Source organism: Antechinus flavipes, chromosome 5, assembly GCF_016432865.1.
Source record: "Antechinus flavipes isolate AdamAnt ecotype Samford, QLD, Australia chromosome 5, AdamAnt_v2, whole genome shotgun sequence".
Classification (NCBI taxonomy): Eukaryota; Metazoa; Chordata; class Mammalia; order Dasyuromorphia; family Dasyuridae; genus Antechinus; species Antechinus flavipes.
Window position 1 is genome coordinate 243,600,532 of NC_067402.1, and position 24,320 is coordinate 243,624,851.

A 24,320-nucleotide genomic window follows, 5' to 3' on the forward strand; every position below is an offset into this window, starting at 1 on the left:
ACTTTTTGGAAATTTGGCCAAAGGTTGGACCTCTGCTGGCCAGTTAGACAAGTCAGTCAACAAGAATGTATTCAGTATCTACTATGTGCCAGGCATTGTGCTACATGCTGTGGACACAAAGGCTATAGCTCTCAAACTGTTCACAGTCTAATGTAACTTTTCAACTCTGAGCATGTGTGCTTATTCTATCTTGGAATATGAGTTAATCTTGCTTTTTTATAATTATTGTTTTCATTCTTTTGAATTATAGAAAACTACAGCTTTCAAAGAAATACAAAGGGTAATGGAGAATCACATGGTAGGCAAAGACAAGCTCCTATAGATTACAAAAAAGAAACTCCGAAGAGGAATTTGAGGAAAATATATTACCAAATACATATATGATTTAAAAAAAAAAGATGATCTATTCATGGGAGAAGCATAGATGGTCCATGGTCTTTCCTGTTATTTTTGAGACATCAACAAAAAGTAAAATAAAGGTCATGTTGTAAAGTTAAGATGGATTGTATTAAGCCCATTCCTTTGTTAACATTTTGCTTAATGTGAATTTCATTCATCCATTCATTTATCCTAATAATTAGAGAATAAGGCATTTGATTACTTAAATGAAGTTATGAGTAACCTCACCATTTACTCATCTTTTATTGAATTTCTTCATTTTGTCATAAGCAGAAACCATGTTACTGTAATATCTACCACATACCTTCCAAATCCTTTCTTTTAATTCAAAATTCAAATTATCGTAGTTCATAATAGTTCTAAGTCAGGTATGAGACAAGTGATAGGATGTGGATAGAGCCCCTGCAAATGTAGGCCCTCCCTTACCTCTATTACTGTCTAATGCTTTCAAAATGTTCTAGTGATAGACATGGAGGCTATAAATACAATGAATGAAGTAGTGTTTACTTTATGGCTATTCTAACATACAGACAATAAAGGGATTATACACATATGCACACATTTATATGTATATATTATGCATATTATATATGTACATATACAAATATAGGAACATATTTATATATTTGTACATAATTACATATATACATATATTTACATATGTGAGATAGAAGCAGAAAAAGAGAATAAAAATAAATAAAAGAAAATACAAGTGATTAAATATAGTATAGTTTGATTGGGAGAACAATATCAGTATTAAGAAAAGTTCATATAGGAAGGTTCTATAATTATAAGGTTCTGGTTAATATGACATAATTATATGTCATGGATTAGCTTTGATAGTGATATTTATAGTATAAAAGGGAAAAAGGATTAAGGTGGGGAGGGGGAAGAGTGCTCAATCCAAGCAACTGCTAGGTAAAAGTTTTTGGCCTGGAGTAAGGAAGATTTGAATTCAAATTCTTCCTCAGACACTTTCTGTCCTTATGATCCTGGACAAATAATCCATTCAATATCTTCCTCAGTTTCTTCTCTGGTAAAATGGGATTAATCTTAGAATGATAATCTGTACCTCTCAGAATTGATATGAAAATCAAAATGAGTAAAAAAGCAAAGAGAACTCTAACCATGGATAGATTTATTTTAAAAAAAAATTGGTTTCAAGATGACAAACCAAGATGAAAAATATGAAACAAGATATAAAAAATGAAACTGTAAATTAGATTATAATTCAGAAGGAAAAATACAATTGAAGAGAAAATAAAAAGCTAAAACAGAAGGTAGAGAGAAGCAGAGCCATAATGGTGGAGAGAACATACATTTCTTTCTGACCTTCTCCAATGACCCTCAACTAATTAGCAGATCCAGCCTTTGAATTAGTTCTGAACTGGCAGAATCCTCAAATATTAAGAGTGCAGCAAATTACCAGCAGAAGATAATTTTGAAGATTGCAAGAAAAGGTCTGTTTCAGTCAGGCATGGAGATAGGTGGGCAAGCATATGTAGGCAGGCAGAGCACAGCGGCCAGCACACACTGTAGACCAGGGCAGGGTTGGTCTCCACTGGTCCATACAGACTCTGCCCTGCAGAGAATCTACATGGAGGAATCTACACCATTGTTGCCCTGGCTGCAACCCAGTAGATCAGCAAAGAAGTTATAAACCATCCAACACAAACACAATAGGTAAATAGTGAACCCCAAAACAGGGTCTCATGGGACCTGGACACACCCACCAAGCACCAGGATCCATCACAAATAGGGACCCTTTACTGCCACTTGTAGAGAAAGCTTGGAAAACCTTCTTTGTCCTAAAAGCAAATCATATTTAGTGTACAGAGAAACTTCTATCACCTTATTGAAAAGTGGTAAGGGAAAGGCAAAAAAGGAAGGAGTAGACTAAATAGAAGGGAATACAGAAATAGCAGGGGAAAGATATAAAAAAAGGGGAGGGACTCTAAAGGGAGAAGGCTGCTTGAGGCAAAGGTTGCACATAAATTAAATACTGGGGAGGAGGGAAAGGTAAAAAGGAAAAAGAAAGGTATAATTTGGGGATAATAAGATGGCAGGAAAGACAGAATTCAGACTTTTAACTGTGAATGTGAATGGGATGAATTCTCCCATAAAATGGAGACAGATAGCAAACTAGGTTAAAAGCCAGAATTTTAAAATATGTTGTTTACCAAAAACACATTTAAAACAGAGCAATATAAAAAGAGTAAAGGAAAAAGGCTGGAACAGAATCTATTAAATGAAGTCAAAAAAGCATGGACAGCCATACTGATCTCAGATCAAGCAAAAGCAAAAATTGATCTAATTAAAAGAGATAAGGAAGGAAACTATATTTTGCCAAAGGGTACCATAGATAATTAAGCAATATCAATATTAAATATATATGCACCAAGTGGTATAGCATGGAAATTCCTAAAGGAAAAGTTAAGAGAGCTGCAAGAAGAATTAGACAGCAAAACTATAATAGTAGGAGATCTCAAACTTGCTCTCTCAGAACTAGATAAATCAAACCCCAAAATAAATAAGAAAGAAAATAAAAATGTAAATAGAAGGCTAGAAAAATTAGTTATGATAGATCTTTGGAGAAAATTGAATGGGGACATAAAAGAGTATACTTTCTTCTTGGCAATTCATGGAACCTATACAAAAATTGACCATATATTAGGATATGAACACCTCAAAATCAAATGCAGAAAGGAAGAAATAGTAAATTTATTCTTTTGAGATCACAATGCAATAAAAACTATATTCAATAAAAAGCCAGGGGAAAATAGACCAAAAATTAATTGGAAACTAAATAATCTCATCCTAAAGAATGAATGGGTGAAACAGTAAATCATTGAAAAAATTAATAATTTCATTCAAGAGAATGACAATAAGGAGATAACATGCCAAAATTTTGGGAATGTAGCCAAAATGGTAATAAGGGGAAATTTTATATCTCTAGATACTTACTTGCATAAAATAGAGAAAAAGAAGATAAATGAATTGGGCTTGCAACTAAAAAAGATAGAAAAAGAGCAAATTAAAACCCCCCAATCAAATATTAATTTGAAATTCTAAAAATAAAAGGAGATTAATAAAACTGAAATAAAATACAATTGAATTAATAAATAAAACTAAGAGTTGGTTTTATGAAAACAAAAAACAAAAAATGGAGGAACTTCTAAATAAATTTGATTAGAAAAAGGAAAGAGGAAAATCGAATTGTTAGTGTTAAAAATGAAAAAGGAGAACTTTCCACTAATGAAAAAAAATTAAAGCAATAATTAGAAGTTAATTTGCCCAACTTTATGCTAATAAATTTGATAACCTAAGTGAAATGGAGGAATATCTACAAAAAATATGTTATCCAGATTAACAGTCCCATATTAGAAAAAATAAATAGAACAAGGTAGTAATCAATTAGTAAGTAACTGTAAATTACAAATTAGTAAGAAAAAATCCCCAGGATCAGATGGATTTACATGTCAATTCTACAAAACATTTAAAGAACAATTGACTCTAATACTATATAAACTATTTGAAAAAATAGGGAATGAAGGACTCTTACCAAATTCCTTTTATGACACAGACATGGTACTGATATCTAAACCAGATAGGACAAAAACAGAGAAAGACAATTATAGACCAATCTCCCTGATGAATATTGATGCAAAAATCTTAAATAAAATATTAGCAAAGAGATTATAGAAAATCATCCCCAGGATAACACAGCATGACCAAATAGGATTTATACCAGGAATGCAGGGCTAGTTCAATATTAGGAAAACTATTAGCATAATTGTCTATGTCAATAATCAAATTAACAAAAACCATATGATCATCTCAATAGAAAAAGCATTTGATAAAATCCAATACCTATTCCTATTAAAAACACTAGAGAGTATAGGAACAAATGGACTTTTCCTTAAAATAATAAATAGCATCTATTTAAAACCCTCAATAAGCATCATATGTAATGGGGACAAACTGCAACCATTCCCAATAAGATCAGGAGTGAAACAAGGTTGCCCACTATCATCATTACTATGCACTATTGTATTAGAAATGCTAGCTTTGGCAATAAGAGAATAAAAAAGATTAAAGGGATTAGAGTAGGTAATGAGGAAACCATATTATCACTCTTTGCAGATGATATGATGGTATACTTGAAAACCCCAGAGAATCAACTAAAAGGCTATTAGAAATAATTCACAACACTAGCAAAGTTTCAGGATACAAAATAAATCCACATAAATCATCAGCATTTTTATACATCACTAACAAAATCCAACAGCAAAAGATACAAAGAGAAATTCCATTTAAAATAACTGTTGATAGTATAAAATATTTGGGAATCTATGTGCCAAGGGAAAGTCAGGAACTATATAAGCAAAACTACAAAGCAGTTTCCACACAAATAAAGTTAGATCTAAACAATTGGAATAATACCAAGTGCTCTTAGATGGTTGAGCAAATATAATAAAGATAACAATACTACCTAAACTAATCTATGTGATGATCACATTTAGCACCCAGAATATATTAAAATCAGCCACAGTCAGAATAAGGGAAAATCCTTGATCTTTATTCTCTGCAGAGGTGAAGGGGAATGGTGATATGAAGTGAGAGCAATTGCGACATGAATCTGGCCAGCAGTGCCTCTGCCTCTCTCATTCCACCCACCAAATTGTTTCTACATCATCTCCTATACAACATATCAAAACATGCACTGAGAGTTGGCGGGGCCATTCTTTCTCCAAGCATATATTAATAGAACATTGTCCAATTGCTATTTAGCCTCACGTTTTCATTGGGACCTCAGTGCAACAACTCAAGAGCTCCAGTCCATTACAAAGCTATTTATTTAGTGCTATACCAATCAAACTCCCAAGAAACTCTTTTATTGACCTAGAAAAAATAACAATAAAATTCATCTGGAAAAAAAAAGGTGAAGAATTTCAAGTGAACTAATGAAAAAAAAATCAAATGAAGAGGGCCTAGCTGTATCAGATCTAAAACTAACAGCAGTCATCAAAACCATTTGGTAGTGGCTCAGAAATAGACTAATTGATTAGTGGAATAGGTTAGGTTCACAGGACAAAAATAGTCAATAACTATTGCAATCTAGTGTTTGACAAACCCAAAGACCCCAGATTTTGGGATAAGAATTCACTATGTGACAAAAACTGCTGGGAAAATTGGAAACTAATATGACAGAAAGTTGGCATTAACCCACACTTAACACCATATACCACGATTAAAGTCAAAATGGGCTCATGATCTAGATATAAAAAATGATACTATAAATAAATTAGAAGAACATAAGATAGTTTGCCTCTCAGATCTTTGGAGGAGGAAGGAATTTGTGACCAAAGCAGAACTAAAGATCATTATTGATAACAAAATAGATAATTTTGAATATACTAAGTTAAAAAGTTTTTGTACTACAAAACTAATGCAGACAAGATTAAAAAGGAAACAATAAATTGGGAAAGCATTTTTCCATTTAAAGGTTTTAATAAAGACCTCATTTCCAAAGTATATAGAGAATTCACTCAAATTTATAAGAAATCAAGCCATTCTCCAATTGATAAATGGTCAAAGTATATGAACAGACAATTTTCAGATGCTAAAATTAAAACTATTTATACTCATATGAAAAGGAGTTCCAAATTAATATTGATCAGAGAAATGCAAAGTAAGGCAACTCTGAGATATCATTACACAAATCTCACATTGGCTAGAATGATAGAAAAATGATAATCCTGAATGTTGGAGGGGATGTGGGAAAACTGGGACACTGATACATTGTTGGTAGAACTGTGAATGGATCCAACCATTCTGGAGAGCTATTTGGCACTATGCTCCAAAAGTTACTGGGGTTCTATCCCAAAGAGATCTTAAAAGAGGGAAAGGGACCATATGTGCAAAGATGTTTGTGGCAGCCCTTTTTTTAGTGGCAACAATCTGGAAACTGAGTGGATACCCATCAGTTGGAGAATGGCTGAATAAATTGTGGTATATGAATGTTATGGAATATTATTGTTCTATAAGAAATGATCAACAGGATGATTTCACAGAGGTATAGAGAGACTTACATGAACTAATACTAAATGAAATGAGCACAACCAGGAGATCATTATACATGGCAACAACAAGATGATCAATTCTGATGGACATGGCTATTTATAACAATAACATAATTCATACCAGTTCCAATGGTCTTGTAATGAAGTGAGCCATCTATACCCAGAAAGAGAATTATGTTTGTTATTGTTTGCTTGCATTTTATTTTCTTTCTCATTTTTTCCCGTTTGATTTCATTTTTCTTGTGCAGCAAGATAATAGTATAAATATGTATGCATATATTGGATTACTTGCCATCTAGAGAAGAGGGTGGGGGTGGGGAAACTGGAACCCAAGGTTTTGCAAAGGTTAATGTTGAAAAATTATCCATGTAACTTGGTATGCAACCAAAAATAACTTACTCAGCTAGAATGAGCATCTTTTTCCAGGGAAGAAGATGGACATTCAATGAAGCAAGCAAATTTCACCTATTTTTGATGAAAAAGCCAAAACTTAACAAAAAGTTTGATCTACAAATATAGAACTCAAGAGAAATCTAAAAAGGTAAAGATTAATCTTGGGAACTATATTTCGGCTATAAAGATGTATAAAAAATACATGTATACCTTGTTCTAGAAACTAGATGTGGAAAGGACATTGTACCAGAAAAAGGGTAAAGTGGGGATGCTACATCTCATGAAGAGGCAAAGGAAACCTATTATATCTGAGAGAAAGAATGGAGGGGGGTGAATATGGTGGGTATCTTACTGCCTTCAGAATTGGCTTTAAGAGAAAAATTTTAGACATATTCAATTTATGGTGAAACTTCTCCCACCTCATTGAAAAGTGTGAAGGGAAAAGTGAAAAGGGAAGGAATAAGCTAAGTGGAAGAGAATACAGAAACTGGGAGGGAAAGGGGTAAGATAGGGGGAGGAACTCTAAGGCAGGGGGAGGGATACTAAAAAGGGAGGGCTGTGAGAAGCAAGTGGTGCTCACAAGCTTAATACTGGGAAGGGGGGGAAGGGGGAAAGAAGGGAGAAAAGCATAAACCGGGGTTAACAAGATGGCAAGTAATACAGAATTGGTCATTCTAACCATAAACGTGAACGGGGTAAACCCTCCCATAAAGAGGAAGCGGTTAGCAGAATGGATTAAAAGCCAGAATCCTATGTTGTTTACAGGAAACACACCTGAAGTGGGGAGATACATGCAGGTTAAAGGTAAAAGGTTAGAGCAAAATCTACTATGCTTCAGGTGAAGTCAAAAAAGCAGGGGTAGCCATCCTGATCTCAGATCAAGCTAAAGCAAAAATTGATCTAATTAAAAGAGATAAGGAAGGGCACTTTTTCTTGCTAAAGGGTAGCATGTATAATGAAGCATTGTCAATATTAAACATATATGCATCAAGTGGTGTAGCATCTAAATTCTTAAAAGAGAAATTAAGAGAGCTGCAAGAAGAAATAGACAGCAAAACTATAATAATGGGAGACCTCAACCTTGCACTCTCAGAATTAGATAAATCAAACCACAAAATAAATAAGAAAGAAGTCAAAGAGGTAAATAGAATACTAGAAAAATTAGATATGATAGATCTCTGGAGAAAATGTAATGGAGACAGAAAGGAGTACACTTTCTTTTCAGCAGTTCATGGAACCTATACAAAAATTGACCATATATTAGGACATAAAAACCTCAAACTCAAATGCAGTAAGGCAAAAATAGTAAATGCATCCTTTTCAGACCACGATGCAATGAAAATTACATTCAACAAAAAGCCAGGGGAAAGTAGACCAAAAAATAATTGGAAACTAAATAATCTCATATTAAAGAATGATTGGGTGAAACAGCAAATCATAGACATAATTAATAACTTCACCCAAGAAAACGATAATAATGAGGCATCATACCAAAATGTATGGGATGCAGCCAAAGCGGTAATAAGGGGAAATTTCATATCTCTAGAGGCCTATTTGTATAAAATAGAGAAAGAGAAGGTCAATGAATTGGGCTTGCAACTAAAAATGCTAGAAAAGGAACAAATTAAAACCCCCCAGTCAAACACTAAACTTGAAATTCTAAAAATAAAAGGAGAGATCAATAAAATTGAAAGTAAAAAAACTATTGAATCAATTAATAAAACTAAGAGTTGGTTCTATGAAAAAACCAACAAAATAGACAAACCCTTAGGAAATCTGATTAAAAAAAGGAAAGAGGAAAACCAAATTGTTAGTTTTAAAAATGAAAAGGGAGAACTCGCCACTAATGAAGAGGAAATTAGAGCAATAATTAGGAATTACTTTGCCCAACTTTATGCCAATAAATACAACAACTTAAATGAAATAGGAGAATACCTCTAAAAATATAGCTTGGCCAAACTAACAGAGGAAGAAGTAAATATCCTAAACAGTCCCATCTCAGAAAAAGAAATAGAACAAACTATCAATAAACTCCCTAAGAAAAAATCCCCAGGACCAGATGGATTTACATGTGAATTCTATCAAACATTTAAAGAACAATGAACTCCAATGCTAAATAAACTAACGTATATATTCGAGTATAAGCCGACCCGAATATAAGCTGAGGCCCCTAATTTTAACCCAAAAATCTGGGAAAACTTATTATATCAGTAGGTTTAGGTAGCGCACTGGTGCTCTCAGAGGAGGAGAGTGGGTGCTGGTATACGTATATAGAGAGGTTGCCAGCATTAGTATACAGTCCAGTTACCGATTGTGATACTACAGGAACAGCCGCATCACCATAGCAATGGCTGGCCTTGTAGTATCACAGTCCGCACTCGCGCTGTATACTACACAGCAGGAGAGCATTCAAAGGGATATTTACACATGTTTTGTCTAGTGACTCGAGTATAAGCCGAGGAGGGGATTTTCTGCCCAAAAATTGGGCAGAAAAACTCAGCTTATACTCGAGTATATACAGTATTTGAAAAAATAGGAATTGAAGGAGTCCTACCAAACTCCTTTTATGACACAGACATGGTACTGATACCTAAACCAGGTAGGCTGAAAACAGAGAAAGAAAATTATAGACCAATCTCCCTAATGAATATTCATGCTAAAATCTTAAATAAAACATTAGCAAAAAGATTACAGAAAATCATCCCCAGGATAATACACTATGACCAAGTAGGATTTATACCAGGAATGCAGGGCTGGTTCAATATTAGGACTAATATTGAACCAGCCCTGCATTCCTGGTCAATATATAATTGACTATATCAATAACCAAACAAACAAAAACCATATGATCATCTCAATAGATGCAGAAAAAGCATTTGAAAAAATCCAACATCCATTCCTAATAAAAACACGTGAGAGCATAGGAATAAATGGACTTTTCCTTAAAATAGTCAGGAGCATATATTTAAAACCGTCAGTAAGCATCATATGCAATGGGGAAAAACTGGAACCTTTCCCAGTAAGATCTGGAGTGAAGCAAGGTTGCCCACTTTCACCATTATTATTCAATATTGTATTAGAAACACTGGCCTCTGCAATAAGAGTCGAGAAAGAGATTAAAGGAATTAGAGTAGGCAATGAGGAAACCAAACTATCACTCTTTGCAGATGATATGATGGTATACTTAGAGAACCCTAGAGATTCTACTAAAAAGCTATTAGAAATAATTCATAATTTTAGCAAAGTAGCAGGATACAAAATAAATCCCCATAATTCCTCAGCATTTTTATACATCTCCAACAAAATCCAACAACAAGAGATACAAAGAGAAATTCCATTCAAAATAACTGTTGATAGCATAAAATATTTGGGAATTTATCTACCAAAGGAAAGTCAGGAATTATATGAACAAAATTACAAAAAAGTTTCCACACAAATAAAGTCAGACTTAAATAATTGGAAAAATATTAAGTGGTCTTGGATAGGCCGAGTGAATATAATAAAGATGACAATACTCCCTAAACTAATCTATTTATTTAGTGCTATACCAATCAGACTTCCAAGAAAATATTTTAATGATCTAGAAAAAATAACAACAAAATTCATATGGAACAATAAAAAGTCGAGAATCTCAAGGGAATTAATGAAAAAAAAAAATCAAATGAAGGTGGCCTAGCTGTACCTGATCTAAAATTATATTATAAAGCAGCAGTCACCAAAACCATTTGGTATTGGCTAAGAAATAGATTAGTTGATCAGTGGAAAAGGATAGGTTCACAAGACAGAATAGTCAACTATAGCAATCTAGTGTTTTACAAACCCAAAGATCCTAACTTTTGAGATAAGAATTCATTATTTGATAAAAAACTGCTGGGATAACTGGAAATTAGTATGGCAGAAATTAGGCATGGACCCACACTTAACACCATATACCAAGATAAGATCACAATGGGTCCATGACCTAGGCATAAAGAACGAGATTATAAATAGATTAGAGGAACACAGGATAGGTTATCTCTCAGACTTGTGGAGGAGAAAGAAATTTGTGACCAAAGATGAAGTAGAGACCATTACTGATCACAAAATAGAAAATTTTGATTATATCAAATTAAAAAGCCTTTGTACAAACAAAACTAATGCAAACAAGATTAGAAGGGAAGCAACAAACTGGGAAAACATCTTCACAGTTAAAGGTTCTGATAAAGGCCTCATTTCCAAAATATATAGAGAACTGACTCAAATTTATGAGAAATCAAGCCATTCTCCAATTGATAAGTGGTGAAAGGATATGAACAGACAATTTTCAGAGGATGAATTGGAAACTATTACCACTCATATGAAAGAGTGTTCCAAATCATTATTGATCAGAGAAATGCAAATTAAGACCACTCTGAGATACCACTACATACCTGTCAGATTGGTTAAGATGACAAGAAAAATAATGATGAATGTTAGAGGGAATGTGGGAAAACAGGGACACTAATGCATTGTTGGTGGAGTTGTGAACGAATCCAACCATTCTGGAGAGCAATCTGGAATTATGCCCAAAAAGTTATCAAACTGTGCATACCCCTTGATCCAGCAGTGCTACTACTTGGCTTTTACCCCAAAAAGATACTAAAGAAGGGAAAGGGACCTGTATGTGCCAAAATGTTTGTGGCAGCCCTCTTTGTAGTGGCTAGAAACTGGAAATTGAATGGATGCCCATCAATTGGAGAATGGCTGGGTAAATTGTGGTATATGAATGTTATGGAATATTATTGTTCTGTAAGAAATGACTAGCAGGATGAATACAGAGAGGCTTGGAGAGACTTACATGAACTGATGCTGAGTGAAATGAGCAGAACCAGGAGATCATTATGCACTTCGACAACGATATTGTATGAGGATGTATTCTGATGGAAGTGGATTTCTTTGACAAAGAGACCTAACTGAGTTTCAATTGATAAATGATGGACAGAAGCATCTACACCCAAAGAAAGAACACTGGGAAACGAATGTGAACTATTTGCATTTTTGTTTTTCTTCCGGGGTTATTTTTACCTTCTGAATCCAATTCTCCCTGTGCAACAAGAGAACTGTTTGGTTCTGCAAACATATATTGTATCTAGAATATACTGCAACATATCTAACATATATTGGACTGCTTGCCATCTAGGGGAGAGGGTGGAGGGAGGGAGGGAAAAATCGAAACAGAAACGAGTGCAAGGGATAATGTTGTAAAAAAAAATACCCTGACATGGATTCTGTCAATATAAAGTTATTATTAAATAAAATAAAATATAATATTTAATAAAAAAAGAAAGAAAAATTATCCATGCATATGTTTTGAAAATAAAAAAAGCTTTAATAAAAAAAAAAAACCTCAAATAGAATCATGAAGAATTGAACATGACTGAAAATGATCAAACATCAGGAAAAGATATTCTTAGTCTTACTAAAATAAACATACACACACACATACACACACACACACACGTGCACACAAGCACACATATAACTGAATCACATACCTACACAATTTCTTATACCCTCATTTACATACAGTATAAACACATTCACACACAAACACACACACACACACAAACACATATACATTCACTCACATACACTCATTAAACTACATTGTTTATATACAAATTGATGATAATTGCATTTATGAGTGGCAAAATAAACTCTGTCAGTGTAAAAAGAAATGGATTAGTGGCTTTTGGTAATATACTTTTTTTAAATATTCCTTTCAAAACATGGGGCCCATTGTTTAAGACAAATACTTAGTCTTATCCACAAAACTATTTGAGGGAAAGTTTTGTTTAATTGGTTTTTTGTTGTTGTTAATCAAATATGTACCATCTTCCAGATATGGGTATCTTGCATTCTGGGTGCTGAGGCCCCCAAAAGAGCCTTAGAATGGTCTTAAAAAGCAGCACCAGTTGAAAGCTTAGCACACATGATTTGCATTTTAGTTTATGGCAAAGATTGTTATGTTGGTGAAATTTTATTAGCTCAATTAACTACATCAGGAATGAATTACCAGGAAGCCTGCAAGAACGGCAATATATGTCATGATGTAAATTTAACTAGCCTTTTAACTTCTTCCCAAACTTTTTTCACTTTTCTGAGCTTTTACTTCTTTGGACAAATTTTCTCTTTCTCTCCCTTTTTTTTCTTTCTATTTTTCTGCCAATTACCTTTCATCTTTCAGTTAGCTATTCTATGTAATTTTTTCAGTCTTTCTCTCAACTCAAAGACACTGATAGCTTGCCTCTTATAAGAATGATGAGTTGCAAGCTATACTCAAAGCAAATATTTTCTTCCAGATCCCTGACAAAACAAAAACAACAAAAAAGATTGGATTCCTGAATATTACTCATATCTACACAGAAGACATAGGATTGAGTTTTTCTCTGTTACCTACTTTAAATTGACTCAGCATAAAGTCAGAGTTTGTAATTTTTTCTGGCCCCTTAGTAATCTTTCCTGAATTGATCAAATTTCAGTAGCAAACGTCTACAATCCATGTAACAGATAAAATGAATAATGCTGCTAAGAATAGGGAAACACTTAAAATATGGCCAAAATATTGTCTCCAATGACCCAAATTATAGTCTACCCAAAATCTTCTCCTATGTGATTCCTATCCATGACTTCCAAATCTTCTACAGATCATCATCTAACATTTGTGTCCATTTGTTTAGATCTTTGATATTATATACGTCAGTAAGAAATATAGCTTATTTATCATTTATTTCTTATTCCCTCCATCTAATTAATATACTCTCTTTTCTAGTCATATATGTCTGTCTTCAAGTGTATGAAATAATCTACTCATGCCCACTGAAAAATTCTCAAAACTATATATAGTATTCTATGACTAGTAACCTTATAATGGCATGGAAAATAATACTGGTAAAAAGCTAAACCTTTATTTCAAGAAGACCTTTAGGTCCCTTTAGGGACCATCCAGTTTGCAGCCACTTTTATTCATATCTATGCCCAATTTTATTTTTTTATCTCATCAGTTGCTCTTCAATATTTATGGACTGATTGGATCATTGTTTCAATTATCTAACTGCAAATAAGAATCTGGACATTAATATTCCGTGTTTACTTTGTTTTTCCTTTGTGGATAGTTAATCCAAATTCTTATGTGTAATTATGAATCCCTCTTAAAATACTCTTCAAAAATATCATAAGGGAGGTAAAAGCAAAATTCACTGAGAATTTAGAGAATGGATATTTCACTCTTTGGTCTTGGATGAATGGTAGAAATAAAAGAGAAACTCAAATGTGAAATGGGTGAGGACAAACTGAGTAGTTAGAGATTACTTTGATGGTAGTAGAAAAATTCAGAAGGGAAAAAAGTTAGGACAGGAAAGAAAAAAGGTCCAGTTTTGGACACGTTGAATTTGAGATGCCAATGGGAATATACAGAATTCATGAGGTAGAGGTAGATTTGACATATAGATCTAGAAAACATCTGCAAAATTAATGACAATATGCTGAGATAATTAGAGTGAAAATAGAAGAGAGTCCCAGGAGACAGCCTTTGTAGGCCTAGCCAGAAAAGATAGAGAAGATTTGATCAGTGAAATAGGAGAAGAACCAATAGAGAGCAATTACAAAAATATCAAGTTAATTCCCCTGGATCTCAGTTTCTCTTTCTTTAAAATTGGGGATTAAACTGGATAATCCCTTTGAAAATATGGCTATATTTGTTGTCATTAGTCATTAATACTAATGAGAGGCAATAGTGCTATCAGGAAGACTAGGGTTTTAAATTCATTTCATGTATGACTCTAAGCAAATCTCTTAGCTTCTTAATGATCTATGGGCAACTATATAAAACAAGGATCTTAACCAAAGGTCCATGAACTTCTGCCAATTTGGGGGGAACCATATTTTGATATAATTGGTTTCATTTATAATCCTATTGCTTTTATTTTATACATTTAAAAACAGCATTCTGAGAAACAATCTGATGTCTTCATTAGATTGTCAAAACGTTCTCTGAACCTCCATTTTCAGTTGGTAGCTACTTGATATCCAACCCATTCATTTTAATCATGTGGAAACTTTTTTTTTTGTGCCCAAAAATTAAGTGACCTCCCAAGGACACATGGATAATAAGCATCCAAGATAGGGTAGTCCACTAAATCCAAAATGAAAGTTCTTTACCTCTTTATTAGAATGTAGGAATCTCTGAATCATTAATTATTGCTCTGTTATATATGCTAGAGAGAGACATTGTATTCTAAATGATTATCTTCTATTTATAATTATCAATTTACTACAGTAGTTGGAGTTCCCTTACCAAGGTTTTCAGTCACTAATGAAGTCACAGTTTATTATGGTCATCTTGAATCTTCCTCCATGAATGTCCTACTTTGTTGTTTCATTGTGACAGGAGTTAGGCTAGGAATAACCATTTATTAAGCACCTTCTCTGTGCCCAAGAATGGTAGTAAGTTCTGGGGATAAAAGACCAAAAGTTTGTCCCTGATCTAAGAAGCCCCATATTGTCCAAGGCAACAACACCAACAAACAAGCTTTATAAGAGTAAACTGGAGATAATCAATAGAGGAAAAGATATAGCTTTAAGAAGGATTTGGCAAGATTTCCTACAAAAGGTGGGATTTTTCATGAGGCTTAAAAGAAGCCAGGGAAACCAGGACTCAAAGACAAGGAGAAATGGTATTCCAGACATAAGACATAGCCAGAGGAAATGCCGAGTTAGGAGATAGAGTGTTTACTCTTCAACAGTAATATGAAGTAATATGGAAATGGCTATGGTTTAGGGGAAAGACAATGATTTGGGGAATGGGTAAGTTGGATTTAATATTTAAATAGATGCAGAAGGGAATTAAGAGAAGGGCAAGACAGGGAAAGGGAAAGAAGGAAAGGAAGGAAAGAGGAATTGAAAGAAGGAAGGACGGAAGAAGGAAGGGAAGGGACAGTTAAATAGCTTCTACTATATTCCAGACACTATTCTAAATACTTTACAAATATTACTTTATTTGATCATCACAATAACCTTGAAAGATAGGTTCTATTATTAGCCCTATTTTACAATTGTGGAAATGGAAGCATATAGCAACTAAATGATTTGCCCATAATCACATAATTAGGAAGTGCCTGAAACCAGAAGTGAATTCATGTCACCCTGACAAGACAGTCTCTTTCTTATCTATTATTCCATCAAGCTGTGTAAACTTTTAAGTTAAAATCTTATTTCCCTTTAATACTCTGTGATCCCAGACACATCACATATCATTTAAGTTCTACTTTATCATCTGCAAATGGAAATATTAATACTTGTAGGACCTATATCAAGAAGATTCTAATGAGACTTATATGTGATAAAATAACTAGAAGACTTTATTACCTTTAAAAGACTACAATAATATTATGTGTCATTAAGAATATATGTTCTAGAGGCAGCTAGTTGGCACAATGGATAGAGCACCAGTCCTGAAGTCAGGAGGACCTGAGTTCAAAATCTGGTCTCAAACACTTAATACTTCCTAGCTGTGTAATGCTGGGCAAGTCACTTAACCCCAATTGCCTCAGCCAAAAAAAAAAAAAAAAAAAAGAATATGTGTTCTGTGGCAACTAGATAGTGTAGTGGATAGAATATCAGACTTGGAATCAGGAAGGCTTATCTGCATGAGATCAAATCTAGTCTCTGATACTGACCAGCTCTGTGACCCTGTTTACCTCTTCTGCAAAATGAGCCAGAAAAGGAAATGGCAAACCATTCCATTATTTATGCCAACAAAACCTCAAATGTCATAGCAAAGAGTTGGATATGACTGAAACAACTCATCAACAATATATGTTTTACTTTGGTCAACTTATTTACTGAACAACAGGGATTTTGTGGAGCTAGCACATTGTTCAAGTGTGCTATTATGCACTAGTTATATACTACACATCTTTTGCGGGGGTGGTGGTGGTGGTGGTGGTGGTGGTGGTTAAGTTACATCTTTTATTCTTTCTTCACTTCTATATATATGCATATATATATATATGTTATTCTATGCAATGATTATTGATATCAAAATGATGAGCCCTAAAAGATTGATAATGAGCCCTTCAAGATTCTCAATATTATTTAACAAAGATTATGGTATGATTGTTATTTCATATTTGCCAAATTAGTTAATTAAATATTAGAATGATTTTTTAAATTGAGGATTCCAGAAAAAAAAGGAATAAACTTGAAATGCTTCATTAGAACTCATTTGCCTTGAACATTCTGGTGAATTTGCATTGTATTTTACTGTAATTATCTAATGTTTTATTGTTCATGTATTTTAAATGTATCTCTTCATGGAGATAGCTATTCAAAATGGCACCATAGTAATTTTTAATCCATTGTCTCTTTTCTTTTGCAAATAGGATTTTTTTTTTCTAAATACATATAAAGATTGTTTTCAACATTCACTTTTTATCTCCCTCCCATCTCCCATACCCAAGACAGCAAGCAATCTAATATAGGTTAACTATGTGCTATCATAAAAATGTATTTCCACATTAATTATGTTGTGAAAGGAAGAATACAACAAGAGGGAAAACCCACAAAACAAAATGAAAACCAAAAAAAAAAAAAAAAGAAAGAAAAATGTATGCTTTGATCTTCATTCAGATGTCATAATTCTATTTCTGGATGTGGATAGCATTTTCCATCATGAATTTTCTGGATTTTTTTGTTTTGTTGCTAAGAAGAGCTAAATTGATCATTACACAGTATTGTTGTTACTATTCACTATGTTCTCCTAGATATTATATCAGTTCATGTAAGTCTTCTGAAATCTGATTGTTCATCATTTGTTATAATACAATAGTAGTATTCCATTACATGAACATATCACAACTCATTCAGCCATTCCCAAGTTTTTGGGCATCTTCTCAGTTTCCAATTCTTTGCCACCACAAAAAGAATTGCCATAAATATTTTGATGCATGAAGACCCTTTTTCCTTTTTTTATGATCTCTTTGGGATACAGTTCTTGTAGTGGTATTGCTAGATCAAAGGGTTATGCACAATTTTTCTGGGCATCATTCTAAATTGCTCTCCAGAATGATTGGATCAGTCCAAAACTTTGCCACCAATTTATTAGTGTCCAACTTGTCCTATATTCTCTCCAACATTTATCATTTTTCTTTCCTGTCTCATTAACCAATCTGTTAGGTTTGAGAAGGTACTATTGAGCTGCTTTAATTTGTTTTTCTTTAATCAATACTGACATATAGTATTTTTTTCTTGTGACTATGGATTGGGAAATGACTTATATTCTTATGTATTTAAGAAATGAAGCATTATTTTTGTTTTTCTTCCCAGGTTATTTTTACCTTCTTTTAAATCTGATTTTTCTTGTGCAACAAGATAACTTACAAATATATATATATACATATATTGTATTTAACATATACTTTATTTTTTTTTATAAATTTTTTTATTTAATAATTACATTATATTTACACTCATTTCTGTTCCGATTTTTTTTCCCCTCCCTCCCTCCACCCCCTCCCCTAGATGGCAAGCAGTCCTTTATATGTTGGATATAACATATACTTTAACATATTTAACATGTATGGGACTACTTGCCATCTAGGGAAGGGGGTAGAGGGAAGGAGGGGAAAAGTTGGAATAGAAGTTTTTGCAAGAGTCAATGTTGAAAAATAATTACAATAAAAAAAGAAATGAGGCATTTACTTGAAACACACTTTAAAAATTATTCTCCAGCTTTAATGTAATTAAAACTACCCATTCTGCATTTCATAATGTTTTCTCTCTTTTGTTTAGCCATAAATTCTTTCCTTCTCCAAAGATCTAACAAGTGAACTATTCTTTGCTTTTCTAATTTGCTTATGGTTTTGCTCTTTATGTCTAAATCATGTAGCCATTTTGACCTCATTTCAGCATACATTATGAGATACTGATCTAAGCCTAATTTCTTCAATACTATTTTTCAATTTTCCCAATAATTTTTGTCAAATAGTAAATTCTTATCATAGAAACTGAAGTCTTTGGGCTTATCAAATAATAGATTACAATAATCATTAATTAGTGTGTCTTCTGTACCTAGTTTATTCCAGAGATACATCATTTTAGTTTTATATCTGGTATGACTAGGCTACTTTGTTCAGGTTTTTTTCTTAATTCCCTTGATATTCTTTACCTTTTGTTCTTCCAGAATTTTATTTTTTTCTAGCTCTATGAATTTAGTTAGAATTGTCATTTTTTATTATATTAGCTCTTTCTACTCAGGAACAATTTATTTTGTGAAAGAAAATTTTTTCCAGTCATTTAAATCTGATTTTATTGTTTGAAAAGTGTTTTGTACTTGTATTTATGTTGTTCCAGTGTTTGCCTTGGCAGGAGTTCCAAATATTTTATATTGTCTAGCTATTTTAAATGGAAGTTCTCCTTCTGTTTCTTGCATCTGAGTTTTGTTGGTCACATAAAGAAATGCTGATAATTTATGTGGGAGTATTTTATAACTTGCTACTTTGAACATCCTTATTTCTTTTCTAATCTTATCAGGAAAGCTTTTTAGCTTATCTCCATTACAAATAATGCTTTCTGAACAAAAGCTATTTTTCCATCTAGTGAGATAATCATATGATTCCTGTTATTTTTGTTTTTGATATGGTCAATTATACTAATAGTTTTCTTTGATATTGAACCAACCCTGTATTTCTGGTATAATTCTTACCTGGTCACAATGTATTATCCCGGTGATAAATTGATGTTATCTCATTGCTAATATTTTATTTAACATTTTTATATTCATATTCATTAGGGAAATTGATCTATATTTTTCTTTCTCTGTTTCTATCTTTCATTTTTAAGTTATGCACCATATCTGTGTCATAAAAAAATTAAGTATACATCCATTTTGCTATTTGAATTCATACCTAGCACATAATTTTAAAAGGAAAAAGATATGATCACAACAATGAACGGGTTGGGTGGGGTGAGATGGGCTGGATTTCTGTCAAGAAATATAGCCTTGGGAGTGTTTTGAATGAAAGTTTGAAAAAGAGATTGCTAAGAGTGACTGAATAAAAATTTCTATATAAAATTCTAAGTTGAAAAAAAAATTCATTGAGCAAAGCCAGAAACAAATTATTCACACATTTTTTAATAGCCTGGACAAACTTTGCTAGCAGAAGGATATCAATGTTTGCATCCACTTTCAGTCTTACATGAATTTAACTTGACTATATGAGACAGAACACCGTAAGCTCATAGCTGTCGGCAGGGAAAAATAGCTGGGAATCAAACAAACAGCTTCATCGTTGAGATTGTTTCAAGCTAAAAACTCTTCCAGCAGCTGTTTGCTTTGGCTATTATTCCTGTCCATTTTTTAAGCCAAGAAAAAATTCTTTTTAAAAATGTGGGCTGGTTATTTCTGAAGTTAGGAAGAGGTCTTGTCCTTGCAGCATTGTTGGCTTTTTGCTGTTTTGACAGTTGGGGGAGAGGGCTTTCCTTTCTGTTCTCCCCTTTCCCATTTCACTGTGTTAACTCATAGAACTGGGGTTGCTTGAAGCAGGAAGGGAAAAAACACACACACACACACACACACACACACACACACACAAAACTTCTGAGTTCTTCAGTTCCAGACATGCAGTCCTGTGGTAGTTACCTTCAAGAAAAGTTTATGCCCCAAAAGAATGTTTAGTCTTATATAGCCACTAAGGGGAGAGAGAGAGAGAGAGAGAGAGAGAGAGAGAGAGAGAGAGAGAGAGAGAGAGAGAGAGAAAGAGAGAGAAGAGAAGAGACTTAGCTTTGGATGAAGGAAAGCTTTGCTTCTTTCTGCAACTTATAATAGTATTAGCTTCAAAATAATTTTTTTCAAGATGACTACTACTTTGATTTAAGGAATCTTTTTTTTTTCTTTCTGGAAAGCTGGAGTCTACTAGAGTGAGGTTAGACGCATTTTCTTTGGCAGCATAACTCTATTTTTATGGAAGCTATGCCTGTTCTTGGAGTTGACTCAAAGCTAAGACATCCAGCTGTTGGGTCAAAGCCTGTTCATTTTGCCCTACCGATACCAAATCTTGGCACCACAGGATTACATCAGTATTCTTCCAGATCTTTGGAACTTACTGAAGCTGAGGGTTCCATGCTTGCATGTCAGCTCACATTAAAGTCAACCTGTGATTTTGGGAAGAATAGATCTCTCCCAGGAAAAACCAAGGAGACTGAAGATAGTAAGGTCAGTGCTAAATATTGCCTATAACTCTCAATAATTAAATTATGAATTCATTCTTCTGGAGTGTTGAGAAATAGGGAGAAGAGGAACTAGAGAGTATGTGTATAAGAAAGAAGGCTTGGTAGATATTTGACAAGTTTAGTTAGAACCTTGGGCAGACACTATTTTAATGAAATTAATTTTTTGGTAAAGTTGTGAATGCAATTCTATTAACTTGCATCTTTAGGAATAGCTCCCTGAGTAATCTATTCAAAGAAGTTACTGGGTTTCCTACAAAATCAGGGAATGAGGAGAATGATCTGTTTCTGATTGTTGCTGCATATGAAATAGCAAGATTTTTCTCACCTTTTAGTTCTCCTGTAGAAATAGGTTTGTATCTCAGATAATTCACAAAAAGAAAGGGTATGACTTCTATCTAAAAACTGTTTTAATACTCTAAGTGAATCCTGGTTTAATTATAAGTCCAACATTGACCCTAAGTAGAAGATGAGAAATATATAGCCCTTTCTCCTCCTTGCAGAAGTGGGGGACTACAGGTATAGAACATGGCATTTGGTTTAGTTTTGTTGCAGTGTTTTCCCTCTATCTTTTTTTTTTCTCTTTTATGTTATAGAGAAGTTCTCTAGGTGAGGATTGAGGGTAAGTTAGAATAGCACTGTAATTATTTCAACACAAAAGATTTTTTAAAAGTAAATTTAGATAATTTTAACTTGGATAGATGGATTACTGTGAGTAAAAAAAAAAAAAACAAAAAAATTAGACATTCTTTGTTTTAATGTTATAGATATATCCAGGAGATTTTATCTAATTTTCACCTTTTTTTTGGAATACTTGTACCTCTCTTGATCACTTATCTGACTTCTAGTCATTTAGTAGATTATAGCTTGCACACAGTAGTACTTCATTCTGGTTAGTTTGTACTGATTTTTGTTTTGTGCTAGTTTGCTTTAAATACATTATACCCAATAACTGTTATGTCAAAGGCAAGTGTTATATAGATTACATGGTCTCATTTCCCATATCTCTTGATAGATGACATTTTTAGATTTGTATAACCTCCATCATAATATATTCTGACAATGCGAAACATAAAAGGGGTAGCATGGTAGTGCAGTGGATAGGGTGCCTGGCCAGGAGTCAACAAGAATATTCATTCTGAGTTCAGGTCTGATATTTATTAGCTGTCTGACTTGGATAAGTCACTTAACACTATTTGCCTTAATTTCCTCATCTGTAAAAATGAGCTGGAAAGGAAATGGCAGACTATTCTATCATTTTTGCCAAGAAACTTCAATTCTGTCACTGAAATTGAAAGAAGTGATCAATAACAACAATAATAATCCTATTTACTGTAACTGGAAATGAGTAAGGTTTTGATGTCCCTGTTATTTTTTTTTTTAGTTGTTTCAGTCATGTTTGAATCTTTATGATCACATTTGGGGTTTTCTTGGCAGAGATATTAGAGTGGTTGTCCATTTCTTTTTCCAGCTGATTTTTAAGATGAGAAAACTTTAAGATTAAGTGACTTGGATAGTGTCACACAGCTAATAAGTGTCTGAGGCTATTTGAAGTTTAGTTTTCCTGAGTCCAAGCTAGCACTCTATTCACTGGATTATCTAACTGCTGTAATATGATTACTATTTACAGCTCATGGAGACACTACCCTTCCATGGTTCTGACTTGTCAGCAATTGCTTCAGTTTTCCCAAGTCATTGTAATAAGAAGAACTATAGAGTGCCCAGATAGAACAATAAAATTACAGTGTCTTCATAGATGTACAGTTAGATGAATCTCAGAAACCCTTTATCAGCAGCTATATGGAGCAGTTGTTGTGGACTTGAAGTCAGGAAAAACTGTCTAGAAATTGAACCTCAGACCCTTCTTAAGTCATTAAGTTTTAAACTTCTGTCTGTCTCAGTTTTCCCAACTATAAAATTAGGATAACACATGTCTCAGGGATTTTTATGAGGATCAAATGAGATTATATAAGTAATGCACCTGTGACTTAATAGGTGCTTAATAAATGCTTCTTTTCTTACCTTCCTCTATTTACCCTCCAAATTACCCCACTCCCATTCATTTTATATATGAGGAAACAGAAACCCAGAAATGATGTGACTTGCCTAAGATCATATAAATTATAAATATTAGGGATAGGATTTCAATCTAACTCCTCTGATTCCAAAGCTAGCAAGTGTTCTTTCCAGAGGAAAGAACTTGTCTAAAATCTTGACCTGTGGCTAACTGTGGATTTATGACTAGGGTAACTTGACCCCCAAAAAAGATCATCTCTAGAACATTCCAGAAAAATAATTACAAAGTCTTTTTGGAGGACTTTCAGTATGGTGGAGCTCCTCACTTTTATAGTGGGTCCATTCTACTCATGGATGGTTGAAATTGGAAGTTTTTCTTTGTATCTGGGTAGGTGGTGGAGTCCAGAAGACTCAACTTCCTGATTTCAAATCTGGCCTCAAACCCTAACTATCTACATGAGTCTGACCCAGTCACTTAACCTGCTTGCCTCAGATTCTTATTTGTAAAATGAGTTGGAGAAAGATATTGAAAATTCTTCTAATATTGTGTTGCCAAAGACATCCAAAATGGGGTCTTGAAGAGTCAGATAAAATTGAAATGATTGAACAATAAAATTCTCCTTATATCTAGTCTCAGGTTTCCTTTTTGCAGCTTCTTCTTTTTCTTACCTTTCAAGCTCAGGGACCATGCATCACACATCTAATTCTTAAAAAAAAAATTGAAAATGACTATCCTGTCTTCTATCTTCTTTAAATCTTCTCTTCTCTGTATTAAAGACTCCTGGTTCCTCCAACCGCTATTTTGATGGCACTGTTTTGTTTTTCTCTACCAGCCCGACCTTCTTTGGACACATTTCAACTCATCTAAGTTCTTCCTAAAATGTGGCACTCAGCTTATGATTCAGGACTCCAAATGTGGTATGGCATGCCTCAAGAAGACAGCCTATTTCCTAATTGTTTATGTCAGTTTGGCATATGATCCCTCCCAGCAGGCAGGCTCTGACCATCACAATTCTTTTTTGCCTGTGATGGGTACTGGACATCCCCTTTCCTTGGGTTATCCATAGACTCTCATTAAGCTTCATGAGTTGAGAATATGCCTCATTTATTCTACCCCATTCTGTCATTTATGGGAAGAACTTTAAATCCGTTAATAAGCTCTATATAGTCAGTGGATCATCTATA

The 24,320-nt window shown here is 33.6% G+C and overlaps 1 long non-coding RNA gene across 1 annotated transcript in view; it reads left to right on the plus strand.

Annotated features, from left to right (window-relative positions):
- Positions 1 to 20,650: 20,650 nt before the first annotated feature.
- LOC127564673 (uncharacterized) overlaps positions 20,651 to 24,320 on the plus strand; it is a 38,007-nt gene continuing 34,337 nt past the window's right edge. Inside the window, exon 1 of the long non-coding RNA XR_007954330.1 lies at positions 20,651 to 21,105. This is a non-coding gene — a long non-coding RNA (uncharacterized LOC127564673). The remainder of the gene's footprint in view (positions 21,106 to 24,320) is intronic.